We start from the raw sequence: 15,739 nt of genomic DNA, 5'->3' as shown, positions 1-15,739 counted from the left end.
TCTCGATCTCCTGACCTCGTGATCCGCCCGTCTCGGCCTCCCAAAGTGCTGGGATTACAGGCTTGAGCCACCGCGCCCGGCAAAGATCATTCTTTAGGAACCACTTGGCTGTGTGGCAAAGGAGCATGTTCTGTTTTACAAGTGTATGTTCTCTGACCTGAATTTCACAAGTTGGAACAGTGTCCTTGCTGCATGGTGTGGCAGACTAGCTATGAGATGGAGCAGAACTTGGGGTCTGAGCAAACAGTGCTGGGGCTCCAGAAGCTCAATGGACTTCTCTCTCACTTGGCACTGCATAGATACCCTCTGGTCAGGTTTCTATCAGGCCATCCTCTCAAGTTATGAGTTCAACAGCACAGAGTCGGCTGGGCGCGGTGGCTCACACCTGTAATCCCAGCACTTTGGGAGGCCAAGGTGGGTGGATCACAAGGTCAGGAGTTTGAGACCAGCCTGACCAACATGGTGAAACCCCATCTCTACTAAAAATACAAAAATTAGCTGGGCGTGGTGGCGTACTCCTGTAATCCCAGCTACTCAGGAGGCTGAGGTGGGAGAATTGCTTGAACCCAGGAGGTGGAGGTTGCAGTGAGCCGATATCACGCCATTGCACTCCAGCCTGGGCAACAGAGCGAGACTCCATCTCAAAAACAAACAAACAAAAAACCCAGAGCCATCTGAGATTATACCTGTGAGAAAATGGATCCTTCACCAGGAAAGTGATGGCAAATACTTGTGGTCACCTCAGCCCTTCCACATCACACCTACTTTCAGCTGTTTTCTGACAGGTTAATGAGGCTTTAAAAAGAAAGTCAAGTGCAGTTTTCCAGCTCAAATAGTTTTCACTGGAGGAGTTAACTCCTTGAGTTATTTACTTTTCATGAACTACATAGCTGAAGGCACATAAGTTTTTTTTTTTTTTTTGAGAGAGAGTCTCCCTCTGTCACCCAGGCTGAAGTGCAGTGGCACCATGCCTGGTTAATTTTTGTATTTTTAGTGGAGGCGGGGTTTCACCATGTTGGCCGGGCTAGTTTCAAACCCCTAACCTCAAGTGATCTGCCTGCCTCGGCCTCCCAAAGTGCTGGGATTACAGGCGTGAGCCATTGCGCCCAGTCAGGCACATAACTTTTTATGTCTTCATTTTATGTACAACTCTTTTTCTTTTGTTTTTTCTTTTTTTTTTCTTTTCTTTTTTTTTTTTTGAGATGGAGTCTCACTCTGTGGTCAGGCTGGAGTGCAGTGGTGTGATCCTACCTCACTGCAACCTCTGCCTCCTTGGTTTAAGCGATTCTCCTGCCTCAGCCTCCTGAGTAGCTGGGACTACAAGCGTGCGCCACCACGCCTAGCTAATTTTTGTCTTTTTAGTAGAGACGGGGTTTCATCATGTTGGCCAGGATGGTCTCGATCTATTGACCTCATGATCTGCCCACTTTGGCCTCCCAAAGTGCTGGGATTACAGGCATGAGCCACCATGCCTGCCCCCCTTTTTCTTTTATACTTGATTTTACCTCCCAGCATTATGAGTTGCTACAAGAAATATTTTAACAAATTAGAGTCTGTGAGTCTAACTCACTCAATATTAGCCCTGAATTTTTTAGATGAGGAAACAGGCCTATTAAAAAGGCAGAGACTTGACCAGGGTCACATAACAAGTGAAAGAGAGAATCTGGAGTCTTCTGGTTTTAAAACTATGTTTCTCAAGTTTTTCTTTTTTAAACCAAGACTTCTTTTGATAAATATAAAAATCTCACTTCTCGACCAGGCACAGTGGCTCACCCCCGTAATCCCAGCACTTTGGGAGGCCAAGGCAGGTGGATCACCTGAGGTCAGGAGTTCGAGACCAGCCTGGCCAACATGGTGAAACCCTGTCTCTACTGAAAATACAAAAATTAGCCGGATGTGGTGGTGCACCCCTGTGATCCCAGCTACTCGGGAGGCTGAGGCAGGAGAATCGCTTGAACCTGGGAGGCAGAGGTTGCAGTGAGCTGAGATTGCAACCGTGAACTCCAGCCTGGGTGACAGAGCGAGTCTCCATCCCCAAAAACAAAACAAACAAACAAAAAAACCTCACTTCTCTCCTCCACCAGAAATTCTGGCATATCCTCTCAGAGAGTCATCATTCTTTTGGGAATCTTTGTATCCTCTGAATAAAAACATTTTTTTTTTCATGGCCAGACACTGCTCCTTCATATCAGCAGATATTGATTGTCCCTGGAAGGATAGAAATATAAATATTGAGGAACTCAATATTTTAAAAGATAAGGACCTGCCTCTGTAGGTGGTGCAAGCTCAAGGTAATATTAACATATTGTATTGAACTTTATAACTTACAAAGGGTTTTCACATCCACTTCCTCATTTGATTGTCACAACAACCAAATGAGATAGTTATTATCAGCATTCCAGTTTTGCAGCTGAGAAAATCAAGACACAGAGGGTTTAAGTGACTTGCCAATGGTCACAGCAGAACCAAGACTTAAATCCAAATCACCATATGGGTTTCCACTACTTCTCTATATCTTCTTCCAAAAGCTGATGAGATTTTAGGGGTCTGCAGAATCTCTACCCCCTATCCAGGAACATCTCACGTCAAGGAATAAAAATCTGGCCTTCTATTAAGGAAGTGACCCACCATCCTTCCTTTTCTTAAGAATTACTTTGGTTGTGGCCGGGTGCGGTGGCTCAGGCCTGTAACCCCAGCACTTTGGAGGCTGAGGCTTGTGGATCACGAGGTCAGGAGTTCAAGACCAGCCTGGCCAACCTGGTGAACCCCATCTCTAAAAATACAAAAATTTGCTGGGCGCAGTGATGCGCGCCTGTAGTCCCAGCTACTCTTCAGAAAGCTGAGGCAGGAGAATCGCTTGAACCTGGGAAGCGGAGGGTGCAGTGAGCCGAGATCAAGCCACTGCACTCCAGCCTGGGTGACAAAGTGAGACTCTGGCTCAAAAAAAAAAAAAGAATTACTTTGATTGTTTGTTAAAATACATTAGGCCCCTCTCCTAAAGGTTTTGATAAAATAGTCTGGGGGAGGGCTCAGGAATCTATTTTTATTGCTGGAATGCTAGAATCAGGAGATGCTAAGATTTATTTGCAGAAATGGTATGTTTCCACTGTGCTGATAGAAGTCTGGGCCTTTTTTTCTCAAGGTCTTTTAGGCTCCCTCCAAATTCTACTACTTCCTTCCTCAGGGAGTCACTACCTAACCTTGGTATTGTGGGGTGACCAAGAGGACTATAGCGACGCGCTCATCATCTTCCTGGGCCTGTCCTTGGGGGCTGGAGGTAACCTTAGATAGCATGAGGTCCCCCTTGTCTTCAATTAGACTCCCTCTTGTCTCATCCTGATGTTCAGGGAGATGGTCAGCAGATGGTGCTAACTTTCCACCCTTCCCTCTTTGAATCCTGTGGGGGCATTCTTAAAACTAATCCAGTGGAACTTGCAGTGTATCAAATCTTGAAGAGAGTGCTAGGGAATTCTTGTTTGTATTTACTAAAGGGCACAGATGTCAGGAGTAGAAGGACTGATGTGTGAATCCCAGCTGAATCCCTTACCAGCCACGTGACCTCTGGTAAGTTAATTCCATAAGCCTGTTTTTTCAACTATAAATTGGGGTGCTCTTGACCTCCTAGAATTAAATGTGAGGAATAAATGACCCCTTGGCACTTGTTATAGTGAGTAGGTGCCTACTAAGTAATAAAGATATTTTCCTGTGCAATGTTGTGAATTATGGCTTTCCTGTTATGCCTTTAAAAATTCCTTTAAATAAAAAATCAAAAATAAAAGTAAACAATGAGTTTCACACAAAATAAATAAAAAATCAAAAAAATAGACTCCGTCTCAAAAAAAAAAAAAAAAAGAAAAAATCAAAAAAATAAAAATAAAAAATTCCTTTTTTGGTCACGCTTTTTAGCCAGTTAGTTGAGGATCTTACCCTATTCACAATACTTTAGCATTGTGAGGAACTTGCTTGATTTCAAAAAAAACACTTAAAAAGAGATGAAAGAGAGAATATGAACTCTTGGTTTATAAGTCCTTTCCAATTTCCAATTCATGTGCATTAACCATAACATTAGATAATACAAGTGATTAACAATTATAATCATGTATTGCAATTGTTAAATATACAGAAGCACCTACTGGCTATGTATGTAAAGTAGTACTCATGGGTAAATTAATTGATAACAAGGTTATGAAGAGAAAAGGCTTCTGAGCCATCAAAGTAGATATTACAAAGTTGGCATATCAAAGTTCATGTACTTTACTCATACCTAGGCCTTCAGAATTTCATTCTGTAAGTCTCTTTACTCATTTTAAATACTAATTTGGTCATATGGATCCCCATTGCATGAGTGAGTAAATTAGAAAGGGGGAATAGGTGCTAGAACCATAGCCAAAGGATTGTCTAATAGCCTGACAAAAAAGGAAATACAAAAACAGATGTGTGAACTCAACAAGAAGGGTATATAGTCTGGCGTCATTTGGGATTAGATAAAATTTTTTATATATCGTATCAGCCCTGGTTGCTATTTTATTAATATTATACTTCCACAATAATGGTATTCATAATACATCAAGAAAAGACTGAATTATGTTGTCTCTGTTTTTATAAAAGTAGACTATATACTTTTATATTTCTATCCCAAAACAATCAAAAGTTAAAAAGTTTTAGAGGCCTGGTGCAGTAGCTCATTTTTGTAATCCCAGCACTTTGAGAGGCCAGGGCAGAAGTATCACTTGAGTCCAGGAGTTTGAAACCACCCTGGGCAACATAGTGAGACTCAGTCTGTACAAAAAATAAAATTTAGCCTGGTATGGGGACTCATGCCTGTAGTCCTAGCTCCTTGGGAGGCTAAGGTGGGAGGATTGCTTGAACCTGGGAGGTCAAGGCTGCAGTGAGCTGTGATAGTGCCATCGCACTCCAGCCTGAGCAACAAAAACACTGTCTCAAAAAAAAAAAAAAAAATGGCTTAAATAAAGAGGAAAAGTTTGAATTTTCTGGAAAACTGCTTCTGTAAAATAACTCAGTTTCCTATTGTGCTACAGAAATGAAACATCACCTTGTTAAATCTACACAATTTTAAATCTCTTCCATTTCTAGCAGTGCAGTATACAGCAAATTCTTTTTTTTTTTTTTTTTTTTTTTAATAAGGGGACAGGGTCTCACTCTGTTGCCCAGAATGGAATACGATAGCATAATCACAGCTCACTGTCGCCTCTACCTCGCAGGATCAAGCGCTCCTCCCACCTCAGCCTCCCAAGTAGCTGGGACTACAGGTATGTGCCACCATGCCTGGCTAATTTTTGTATTTTTTTAGAGATAGGGTGTCACCATGTTGCCCAGGATGGTCTCGAACTCTTGGGCTCAAGTGATCCACCTACCTCAGCCTCCTAAAGTGCTGGGATTACAGGCGTGAGCCGCCACACCTAGCCAGCAAATTTTTTTTTTTTTTTTTTTGAGACAGAGTCTCACTCCATCGCCCAGGCTGGGATACAGTGGCACAGTCTTGCCTCACTGCAACCTCCACCTCCTGGGTTCGTGCCATTCTCCTGCCTCAGCCTCCTGAGTAGCTGGGACTACAGGTGTCTGCCACCACGCCTGGCTAATTTTTTGTATTTTTAGTAGAGACGGGGTTTCACCGTGTTAACCAGGATGGTCTTGATCTCCTGACCTCATGATCCGCCTGCCTTCGCCTCCCAAAGTGCTGGAATTACAGGCGTGAGCCACCGTGCCCAGCCCCAGTCAACACATTCTTATGTCATGGTTACTATGTACCAGTGACTAATATATACTATACTCATAGATATGTTCAATTGATCCTCACAACAGCCTCATGAGGTACATTTTAAGTCTATATAGTTGAGGAAACAAAAGCGTATAAAAGTTAAATAACTTATCCAGTATTTCACTGTCAGTAGATAAAAGAACCAGGTAGTGTGGTTCTAGAGTCATGCATTTAACTACTGCACTATGCTCTGTAGGACTCACTATTTGATCCTCCTGGATGAAACACACTTTTTATTGCATTGTTGGGCCCACAAAAAGTAATACAATTCTCTAAGAACATGCATGCAAACTCTTACGTTACTACATGGAATTAACATTTATTGTATAAGTGTTTTAAGCAGTCAAAAGTAAACTCAGGAATTGAGGTTTGTTGTTGTTGTTTCCTGAGATGGAGTCTTGCTCTGTCACCCAAGCTGGAGTACAGTGGCATGATCTTGGTTCATTGCAACCTCTACCTCCCTGGTTTAAGCTATTCTCCTGCCTCAGCCTCCTGAGTAGCTGGAATTACAGGCATGCACCATCACACCTGACTAATCTTTGTATTTTTAGTAGAGACGGGGTTACGCCATGTTGGCCAGGCTGGTCTTACTCCTGACCTCAGGTGATCCACCTGTCTTGGCCTCCCAAAGTGCTAGGATTACGGTCACTTTGCCCGGCCCCTGGAATTTTTTTTGTTTTGTTTTGTTATTCTTTTTGTTTGTTTGTTTTTTGTTTTTTGAGTTTTTTTGTTTGTCTGTTTTTTGTTTTTTGATATGGAGTCTTGCTCTGTCGCCCAGGCTGGAGTGCAGTGGCCTGATCTCGGCTCACTGCAGCCTCTGCCTCCCAGGTTCAACCAATTCTCTTGCCTCAGCCTCCCAAGTAGCTGGGACTACAGGCATGTGCCATCATGCCCAGTTAATTTTTTTTTTTTTTTTTTGAGACGGAGTCTCGCTCTGTTGCCCAGGCTGGAGTGCAGTGGTGCATCTCCGCTCACTGCAAGCTCTGCCTCCTGGGTTCATGCCATTCTCCTGCCTCAGCCTTCCGAGTAGCTGGTACTACAGCCCCCCGCCACCATGCCTGGCTAATTTTTTGTATTTTTTTTTAGTGGAGACGGGGTTTCACCGTGTTAGCCAGGATGATCTCAATCTCCTGACCTTGTGATCCGCTGGCCTTGGCCTCCCAAAGTGCTAGGATTACAGGCGTGAGCCACCACACCCAGCAGGAAGTGGTTTTACATGAGCAAGCAATTAAACAATTGGAAACTATCAAAAGTGACCAGATAGGCTGGGTGTGGTGGCTCACAAGTGTGATCCCAGCACTTTGGGAGGCCAAGGCAGGCCGATTGCTTGAGACCAACCTAAGCAATATAGTGAGACCCTGTCACACACACACAAAAAAAGTTTGCCAAGTATGGTGGTGCATGCCTGTGGTCCCAGCTATTTGAAAGGCTGAGGTAGAAGGATTGCTTGAGCCCAAGAGGTTGAGGCTGCAGTAAGCTGTGATCACGCCACTGCATTCCAGCATGGGTGTCAGAGCAAGATTCTGTCTCAAAAAAAAAAAAAAAAAAAGTGACAAGATGATTTTGAAAAATAATCATCTTCCCCACCTAAAAAAAAACTCTTGAAAATGAATAACCTAACTGTTAAAATTACATGGATACATTGAATTAGTATTTTACCCAGCTGAAAAGAGAGTTCATGGATTAAACAACAGATCTAAAGACATATCCAGAAACAAGATGGAGTATATGTAATGATAAGAGATGTGGAGAATAGAATGAAAAGGTCTAAGACATGTCTAATTATAGTTTCTGAGAGAAGAGCAGAGAAAGTAAGAGAACAGGCAATATTTAAAGAGTCTAAGAATTTTCCAGAACTGATGAAAGACATATACCTACTTGTAATATGTGAATTCATAATACAGAAAGTGCAGTGTTTACTAAGCAAAATAATTAAAATGAAATAAATATACTCAGATTGATTTCACAATACCAAAGACAAAATATCTTTAAAAACTGTCAAAAGAATAAAAGAGGTCACTTAACAAGGAAATGGCAAATGGACAGCAAAGTGGATGTAATGTTACTTAACACTAACAGTGGAAACTAGAAGATAACTGTCAACCTAGAGCTGTGTAGTGGCAAAACTATTTCCAAGCATGAGGACAAAATAAAGGACATTTTCAGATAACTAAAAACAGAACAAAGTTGGAGGACTCACATGTCCTAATTTCAACTTATTACAGAGCTACAATAATCAAAACAGAGTGGTACTTCATAAGAATAGACATATAGAGCAAGAGAAAATAATTGAGTCCAGAAATAAGCCCTCACGTTTACAGTCAATTGCTTTTTATCAGAAGTGCCAAGATTATTCAATGGGAAAAGAAGAGGCTTTTTACTAAACCGTGGCAGGTCAACTGGGTATCCATATGCAAAAGAATGAAGCTGGATCCTTACCTCATACCGTATACAAAAATTAACTCAAAATGGATCAAAGAATAAATGTAAGAGCTAAAACTCTTAGAAGAAAATATAGGGCTAAATCTTCATGATCTTAGATTAAGCAACAAGTTTCTTAGACACTAGAAGTATAAGCAACCAAAGAAAAAATATATTAGACTTCATCAAATTTAGAAATTTTTGTGCTTCAAAGAAATCTATCAAGAAAGTTAAAAGGCAACCGCAGAATGGGGGGGAACTCTGCAAATCATGTACTGATAAAGTCCTAGTATTCAAAATATATGGAGAACTCTTACAACTCAACAATAAAAAGACAACCCAATTTTTCAAATGGGCAAAGGATTTGAATACACATTTCTCCAAAGAAGATTTACACATGATCAATGAGCATATGCAAAAGTGCTCGAGGCCAGGCACGGTTGGTCATGCCTGTAATCCCAGCACCTTGGGAAGCCGAGGTGGGCGGTTTACCTGAGGACAGGAGTTCAAGACCAGCCTGGCCAACATGGTGAAACCCTGTTTCTACTAAAAATACAAAAAAAAGAAAAGAATTAGCCAGGCATGGTGGTGGGCACCTGTAATCCCAGCTACTTGGGAGGCTGAGGCAGGAGAATCTCTTGAGCCTGGGAAGCGGAGGTCACAGTGAACCAAGATTGTGCCATTGCACTCCAGCCTGGGCGACAGAGCGAGACTCTGTCTCAAAAAAAAAGAAAAAAGAAAAAGAAAAGGTGCTTAAGGTCACTAACCATTAGGGAAATGCAAATCAAAACCACAATGAGACACCACAATCATTAGGATAGCTATACTTTTTTAAAAAGCAGAAGTTACCAAATGTTGGCAAGTATGTGGAGAAATTAGAACCCTCTTACATTGCTGCCAGGAACATAAAATGGTGCAGCTGCTGTAGAAAACAATTTGGCAGTTCCTCAGAAGTTAAACAGAATTACTGTGTGACCCAGGAATTCCACTCCTGCATATATACCTAAGATAATTGAAAACATACGTTCAAACAAAAATGTGTGCATGAATGTTCATACCAGCATTATTCGTAATAAGCAAAAGGTGAATACAACTCACATGTTCAACTAGTTAGTAGATTAAATGTGGAATGGTCATACTCTGGAATATTATTCAGCCATAAAAAAGGAATGGAGTAGGCCGGGTGCGGTGGCTCACGCCTGCAATCCCAGCACTTTGGGAGGCTGAGGTGGGTGGATCACGAGGTCAGGAGATCGAGACCATCCTGGCAAACACGGTGAAACCCCATCTCTACTAAAAATACAAAAAAAATTAGCCAGGCGTGGTGGTGGGCGTCTCCCAGCTACTCAGGAGGCTGAGGCAGGAGAATGGTGTGAACCAGGGAGGCAGAGCTTGCAGTGAGCCAAGATTGCGCCACTGCACTCCAGCCTGGGCGACAGAGCGAGACTCCGCCTCAAAAAAAAAAAAAAAGAAAAGGAGTAGTAATACATACTCCAACATGAATGAACCTTGAAAACATGCTAAGTGAAAGAAGCCAAACATAAAAGACTACATATTATATGATTCCATTTATATGAAATATTCAGAATAGGCAAGTCTATAAAGAAAGTAGCTTGGGCCGGGCGCGGTGGCTCAAGCCTGTAATCCCAGCACTTTGGGAGGCCGAGACGGGCGGATCACGAGGTCAGGAGATCGAGACCATCTGGCTAACACAATGAAACCCCGTCTCTACTAAAAATACAAAAAAATTAGCCGGGCGAGGTGGCGGGCGCCTGTAGTCCCAGCTACTCGGGAGGCTGAGGCAGGAGAATGGCGTAAACCCGGGAGGCGGAGCTTGCAGTGAGCCGAGATAGTGCCACTGCACTCCAGCCTGGGCGACAGAGCGAGACTCCGTCTCAAAAAAAAAAAAAAAAAAAAAGAAAGTAGCTGGCAGGGGCTGGGGGCACGAGGGATAGGGAGTGACTGCTAATGGGTACCTGGTTTCTTTCTGGGATTAAAATATCTGGAATTAGAAAGTGATGATGGTTGCACAACCTTGTGAATATACTAAAAACTACTGAACTGTACATTTTAAAATGGTGAATTTTGGCTGAGTGCAGTGACTCACACCTGTAATCCCAGCACTTTGGGAGGCCAGGGTTGGAAGATCACTTGAGGCCAGGAGTTCAAGACCAGCCTGGGCAACATAGCAAGATGCCATCTCTTAAAAAAAAAAAAAAAAAAAAAAAGTGTAGTGGTGAAACCACTTTTGCAAAATTATGACTGAGACAGTGAAAGAGATCTAACTGCTTTCCCAAAGCAGACCTCCTTCTTGCCTGGGGGCTAGATTGCCTCTGTAGGACTGACATTAGCCACAAGATTAGAAATGATGGTTTAGGAGTCATGCAGCTGGAGGCTGCAAGATTCTGACCCTCCCTAAACTGCCCCTAAGATCAGTACTTGAGGTATTTTGCAGACCCTGCACTTGAGGGATCAACTGGCACCAGCCAGATCAATTAACTGGCTCATCTGATCTTGTGACCCCCCCCCCCCCACCCAGGAACTGACTCAGTGCAAGCAGACAGCTTCGACTCCCTATGATTTCATCCCTGACCAGTCAGCACTCCTGGCTTACTTGCTTCCCCCCACCCACCAAGTTGTCCTTAAAAACTCTGATCTCTGAATGCTTGGGGAGACTGATTTGAGTAATAATAAAACTCTAGTCTCCCCACTCACAGCTGGCTTTGTGTGAATTACTCTTTCTCTGTTGCAATTCTCCTGTCTTGATGAATTGGCTCTGTCTAGGCAGCAGACAAGGTGAACCCCTTTGGCAATTACTGTGGTACACACCTATAGTCCTAGCTACTCAGGAGGCTGAGCTGAGGTGGGAGAATAGCTTAAGCCCAGGAGTTCGAGGCTGCAAGTGAGCTACAAGGTGCCACTGCACTCCATCCTGCATGACAGAGCGAGTCCCCACCTATAAATATATATAATAAGTAAATAAATTGTGAGTATTATGTGATGTGAATTATATCTCAGTTTAAAAAACCCGATGGTTCTACTAACAACAGACTTTCACTAAAGTAATTTCTAAATTATATTCTGAGGGGTACGGGCATGGAGGCTCACGCCTGTAATCTCAGTACTTTGGGAGGCCGAGGCAGGCGGATTGCTTGAGGTCAAGAGTTCAAGACCAGCCTGGCTAACATGGTGAATCCCCTTCTCTACTAAAAAAAAAAAAAAAAAAAAAAAATACAGAAAAATTAGCCCGGCGTAGTGGCACACACCTGTAGTCCCAGCTACTTGGGAGGCTGAGGCAGGAGAATCACTTCAACCCGGGAGATGGAGGGTGCAGTGAGCTGAGATCGTGCCACTGCACTCTAGCCTGGGTGACAGAGGAGACTCCGCCAAAAAAAAAAAAAAAAAGATATTCTGAGGGGAGAAGAAAAATGACCTTCAAAGCAAGATCTGAGATGATAAACATAAAATCTAAAGAAATATTGTATAAAATAATAATAAATTTACTTTGAAGAGTGAAAAAACTTAAAATAGTGTTTGGAGTTAAAAATGCTGTTATGTATAATAAGTCAAGATAAAGCACTAAAATAATAGAAATAATGTAAAACTTTTAAGTTGATAGACCGAGGAAAACTGGAATAAGAAAAGTATTAATCCAAAAGCTGACAGGAAAAGAGAAAAAGTGGCCACGTGCAGTGACTCATGCTGATAATGCCAGCACTTTGGGAGGCCAAGGCGGATGGATCACCTGAAGTCAAGAATTCAAGACCAGCCTGGTCAACATGATAAAACCCCATCTCTACTAAAAATACAAAAATTAGCTGGGTGTGGTGGTGCACGCCTGTATTCCCAGCTACTCAGGAGGCTGAGGCATGAGAATCACTTGTACTTGGGAGGCAGAGGTTGCAGTGAGCCGAGATTGTGCCACTGCACTCCAGCCTGGGCAACAGAGTGAGACTCAGTCTCAAAAAAAAAAAAAAAAAAAAGGCCGGGCGCGGTGGCTCACGCCTGTAATCCCAGCACTTTGGGAGGCCAAGGCGGGCGGATCACAAGGTCAGGAGATCGAGACCACGGTGAAACCCCGTCTCTACTAAAAATACAAAAAATTAGCCGGGCGCGGTTGTGGGCGCCTGTAGTCCCAGCTACTCGGGAGGCTGAGGCAGGAGAATGGCGTGAACCCGGGAGGCGGAGCTTGCAGTGAGCCGAGATCGCGCCACTGCACTCCAGCCTGGGCTGGGAGACAGAGCGAGACTCCGTCTCAAAAAAAAAAAAAAAAAAAAAAAGTGATAAAAATAGAAAACACCAATTAAGATGGTAAAAACAAGTCCAAATATATCTGTAATCACCATATGAATTTACTAGCTTCAGTAGTTAAAATTGTCAGGTTGGATAAAATAAACTAAAATCCAGCCATAATGCTATTTACAAGAAACAGATCTTTAAACAGACACAAGATGAAAAGTAAAAAGGTGTACTGAGCAAATACTAAAAGTTGGAAGCTATGTAATTAGACAAATAGGCTGTCAGACAAAGCATTATAGGAACAAAGAACATAACTATATAATGTCGATTCAACTCACAAGAAGGTGTGAAAATTCAATAATAAATATGCACCCATTACAATAATCTCTAAATGTATAAAACCAAACTGAAGACTCATAGGGAAAAATTGCCGAGTAGAAGATTTCAACAAACTGTATATTTACTGAACATAACAATGAAGCTTGAGTTAATGGCCTTATATAGAGCATTGCATCCCCACGATTAAAGAATAGACACTTTTCTCTTTTCTGTTCTTTTTTGAGACGGAGTCTCGCTCTGTCACCCAAGCTGGAGTGCAGTGTGGCACGATTTCGGCTCACTGCAACCTCCGCCTCACAGGTTCAATCGATTCTCCTGCCTCAGCCTCCCAAGTAGTTGGGATTACAGGCCCATGCCACCACGCCTGGCTAATTTTTGTATTTTTAGCCATGTTGGCCAGGCAGGTCTTGAACTCCTGACCTCAGGTGATCTGCTAGCCTCCACCTCCCAAAGTGCTGGAATTGTAGGCAAGAGCCATGGTGCCCGGCCTTAGAACTGCCCTTTATGCGGCACCCCCACGATGGCCACAGTTGATTGGACTAGAGGCAAACTCCAACTGGGCCAAGCAGATTGCCTCTCCAAGGAATTTGATTGGATAGCAGGATTTCCCTCTATTTCGCACCCCATGGTTGATTGGACTAGAGGTGGAGCCCCAATTCAAACTGGGCCAATCAAATTCGGTCTTCAAGAGAGGGCTCTTCATTGACTTGAGATGTAAATAGGGTGGCCAGCTTCTTCTGTGAGCCCAGAGGAAAAGAGAAAGCATATCTGCAAGCGGAATCAAGGGTTCCTGCAGAAAGGAAAGACCAGGCAGTGAGAGGGAGAGACTGCAAGGTAGACTGAACAGAGAGAGAGACTAAGAAGAGAGAGAAATTGGCCGGGCGCGGTGGCTCACGCCTGTAATCCCAGCACTTTGGGAGGCCGAAGCGGGCGGGTCACGAGGTCAGGAGATGGAGACCATCCGGGCTAACACGGTGAAACCCCGTCTCTACTAAAAATACAAAAAATTAGCCGGGCGTGGTGGCACCTGCCTGTAATCCCAGCTTCTTGGGAGGCTGAGGCAGGAGAATCGGTTGAACTCGGGAGGCGGAGCTTGCAGTGAGCCGAGATCACACCACTGCACTCCATCCTGGGCAACAGAGCGAGACTCCGTCTCAAAAAAACAAAAAACAAAACAAAAAAAATTAGCCTCCCATGGTGGCGGGCGCCTTTAATCTCAGCTACTCGGGAGGCTGAGGCGGGTGAATTGCTTGAACTCAAGGGGCAGAGGTTGCAGTGAGCCGAGATCGCGCCATTGTACTCCAGCCTGGGCAACAAGAGCACAACTCCGTCTCAAAAAAAAAAAAAAAAAAAAAAATTCAGAGACAGTTTGAAAAACAGAGCATGTAACCCAAGATTGAATTAGAAATTGAGAGAGCAAAAACCACTAAGCATGAGACAAAATAAGAGAATGGAAACCAGAGAGAGTGATTACTTGGATTCTGATGGCTCTGCAGTTCTTGGTTCCAGTCCTTCCCAGGGTTACCTGGCACACCTGTTACTTGTAATCAAAAGACTCTCAGTGCACAGTCCCACCTCTATTCTTTGGCTCTAGCCAACACCTTTACCTGAAACCCCACCCTCCCTGCACTACCTCTAATTTTGCGTAAATCCTCTCAATCCTTCCAGACTCTGTTCTTGTCCCATCATCTTGGTGACATTTTTCTGTTATCCCCCCACCTGCTAGAACTCTTTGAACCTGAGAGAACATTGTTTGAAAACTCCCTTGTTTGTAAGCAGAAACAACCTGATCTGCCCATCTACCTGCCTGTTCCCCTCCTCCTTGCCATACGGTACCCACCTTCATAGAATTCGCACTCAGTAACTGAGTTTTCAATAGGCTGCGACTGAAACGCTAGGGCTTTTCTGAGATGAGCGTTTTATCCAGTGTGCAGTCTCCACAGGGGAAAAACCAATGAATCAGCAGTGGTTTGATGAACTGAAAGCATGCTGGGAATGGTGCTATTAGCCTCACTGAAAATCATGAAAAAGGCTTTAGAAATCCTTCATTTATAGGCGAGTAAATTGAGGTCCAGGGGAAATTCACACAGCTAGCAAGGAGCATATTTGATTTTGGAGGCAAGACTCTTAGGAATTAAGTATCATGAGTTCAACTCAAGAATGTTTGCTAGGCCGGGCGCAGTGGTTCACACCTGTAATCCCAGCACTTTGGGAGGCTGAGGTGGGTGGATCACCTGAGGCCAGGGGTTCGAGACCAGCCTGGCCAACATGGTGAAACCCTGTCTCTACTAAAAATACAAAAATTAGCTGGGCATGGTGGTAGGCACCTGTAATCCCAGTTACTCAGGAGGCTGAGGCAGGAGAATCGCTTGAATCCCGGGAGCGGAGGTTGCAGTGAGCCAAGATCTTACCACTTCACTCCAGCCTAGGCGAAAGAGCAAAACTGCGTCTCAAAAAAAAAAAAGAAAGAAGTGTTTCCTTGTCTGAAAGAGAGGTATCTACCTGCCAACCCCACATCTGTTTCTGCTTGTGCTTCTTGTTCCTGACAGCCACACCATCATCAGGCCAGCTCCTAGCTATCATTCAGACCTCAAATTAGATGTCGCCTTTTCTAAGAAGACCACCACTTCCTCAAAGTCTGATGCCACGACATGTAGTATATTTAGTACTATCTCATAAAAGCTTGTCTACTTGCATACGTGGTTTGGCACTCAATAAATGTTTGGCGAGTGAAGGAGTCAGGCATCAGATGCTGTGTGCTGGAGTCCATTTATTTAGGCCGTCAATTGAGAACAGCAAGGAAAGTGCCCTAGAGTGAGGAACCAGTCAGCTCACCTTCCCCAGCACCTCCTCCCTGTGAGTTTGAAAGGAACTGGTGGTCAGGTTGAAGCAGCATGCACTCTGGCTCCTGAAGTGGCTGGGGCGATGGTGCTGCAGATAGCTATACACTGACCCCTCAAC

The 15,739-nt window shown here is 43.6% G+C and overlaps 1 long non-coding RNA gene across 6 annotated transcripts in view; it reads left to right on the top strand.

Moving 5' to 3' along the window:
• LOC105488471 (uncharacterized) overlaps positions 1 to 15,739 on the top strand; it is a 30,645-nt gene that overhangs the window by 5,000 nt on the left and 9,906 nt on the right. For 2 of the 6 annotated variants that reach the window (XR_011626435.1, XR_011626434.1), the window contains exons 4-5: positions 2,173 to 2,291; positions 3,492 to 3,564. This is a non-coding gene — a long non-coding RNA (uncharacterized lncRNA). Of the gene's footprint in view, positions 1 to 2,172; positions 2,292 to 3,142; positions 3,278 to 3,491; positions 3,565 to 15,327; positions 15,518 to 15,739 lie in introns of those variants that run through there. The other 4 variants (XR_011626431.1, XR_011626432.1, XR_011626430.1 and 1 more) reach the window with 4 other exon arrangements.

The sequence above is a fragment of the Macaca nemestrina genome, chromosome 7 (assembly GCF_043159975.1).
Source record: "Macaca nemestrina isolate mMacNem1 chromosome 7, mMacNem.hap1, whole genome shotgun sequence".
Classification (NCBI taxonomy): Eukaryota; Metazoa; Chordata; class Mammalia; order Primates; family Cercopithecidae; genus Macaca; species Macaca nemestrina.
This window is presented reverse-complemented; position numbering and strand designations above follow the sequence as displayed.